This window comes from Diospyros lotus, chromosome 11 (genome assembly GCF_014633365.1).
Source record: "Diospyros lotus cultivar Yz01 chromosome 11, ASM1463336v1, whole genome shotgun sequence".
NCBI lineage: Eukaryota > Viridiplantae > Streptophyta > Magnoliopsida > Ericales > Ebenaceae > Diospyros > Diospyros lotus.
The window spans coordinates 14,343,987-14,345,800 of NC_068348.1; the positions used below are offsets into that span (position 1 = coordinate 14,343,987).

At 30.9% G+C, this 1,814-nt stretch overlaps 1 non-coding gene across 1 annotated transcript; it reads right to left on the reverse strand.

The window, feature by feature from the left end:
* Positions 1-1,282: 1,282 nt before the first annotated feature.
* LOC127813798 (small nucleolar RNA R71) lies at positions 1,283-1,389 on the reverse strand. Its single transcript, XR_008026204.1, has one exon. It is a non-coding gene; the product is annotated as a small nucleolar RNA R71 (small nucleolar RNA).
* Between the last annotated feature and the right edge of the window lie 425 nt (positions 1,390-1,814).

Here is a 1,814-nt window from a genome sequence, read left to right on the forward strand (position 1 = left end):
ATTTAATGATTTATGCATGACTGACTAAAGGATTGTTATAAATTAGATTCATAGGCAATATAAATCACATATTTGACTATGAGTTCGAGAGATGATTAGCTTATGTGTGGGAATCGAGGAATCTTAGTGAGTAAAATCCTCTTTCGAGATTAGAGATTTCCAAAGAACTTAATGTTTATTTATTTGGTTGATATCTGCTCAGAAATCTGACAATGAAATTGAATTAATAAAGGATTAATATGACTTGAGAAAGCTTATTAATTAATTGAGGGAAATCTACCATCACATGCAAATAATTATAAAATACTGTAAGGGTATTTTTAATTTTGATTTTGAATTGGAATGGAATAAATAATTAAATAACCCAGATTAAATGAAATCTAAACCCTAGTGCACTCATTAATTAATTTTTCTCACAAAGAATCCAGTTTTTCATTTATTTTTCTTTTTATTTATCTTATTAATTAATTAGTTTAACTTAGGCTAATTAAAATTTTTTTGGTAGTGTGATCTAGTTCTTGTGGAATCGACACTCTTTTCATCACTATATGCATATTTGACTAGGGTATATTTGCCCGAATTAATTGTGCATAAATCACATATCAAGTTCTTGGCGCCGTTACCGGGGATTAGTTTATTACATATCAAAACTGCATAATTTAGCCTTAGATTGAACATCATTTTGTTTTCTTTTAGGATTTGCAATTTTAATTTAATTTTATTATTATTTTTTTATCTTTTAGAAATTTTATTTTTATTTTTTAATTTTTAGTATTCTTCTTTTTCTTTGTAGGTTTCAATGGTGTATGACACGTACTAGTGGTGGAGAATTGATACCTCTTGATCAAGAAATTGAAAAAACTCTAAAAAAGCAAAAGAAAGAGAAAAAGAACAAGATGGAGCAAGAACAACATACCCAAAATAATCCTAGAACATTGAGCTCATATGCTACACCTACTTTTGATGGCACTGCATCAAGCATTAGGAGGCCGAATGTGCAAGCAAAGAACTTCGAGATCAAGCCTACAATTATCCAGATGATCTAGATGAGTGTACAATTTTCTGGCCCTAATGATGATCCTAACTCTCATATTGCTAATTTTCTTGAAATATGTGATACTTTTAGGCATAATAAAGTTAGTGAGGATGCAATTCGACTTAGATTGTTTCCCTTTTCCTTAAAAGATAGAGCAAAAGAATGGGCTTAATTCTCTTCCAGTAGGTTCTATTACTACATGGAATGAAGTTTTTATCTAAATATTTTCCACCCGCTAAAATGGCTAAATTAAGGAATGACATAACAACTTTTTCACAATTTGGTAATGAATCCTTATATGAGTCGTGGGAGAGATTTAAAGAAATGCTTAGAAATTGTCCTCACCATGGTCTACCTGTTTGGATGCAAGTGCAAACTTTTTATAGTGGTATTAATCAATCTTCTCGTTCAATGTTAGATGCAACTGCATGTGGTACCTTTATGAGGAAAATTGCTGAAAAAGCATATGAACTTTTGAAGGAGATGGCAGCCAATGGTTATCAATGGGACAATGAGAGAGAAAATAAAAAGGGAGTTGAAATTTATAATGTTGATTCTATTACTGCCTTATCTATTCAAATTGCTGAATTAAATAAGAATTTGGGTAATTTGGGAGTTTCAGCTATGAATGCTTCTTCTTCTTCTCATTTTCTTCCTTGTGAGCTTTGTGGGCGAGGGGGACATGCTAGTGTAGATTGTCAAATAGGAAATCCTTTTTCTTCTGGTTCTTTTGAACAAGTTAATTTTATTTCTTATTGTGGCAACATGTCAAATTTCA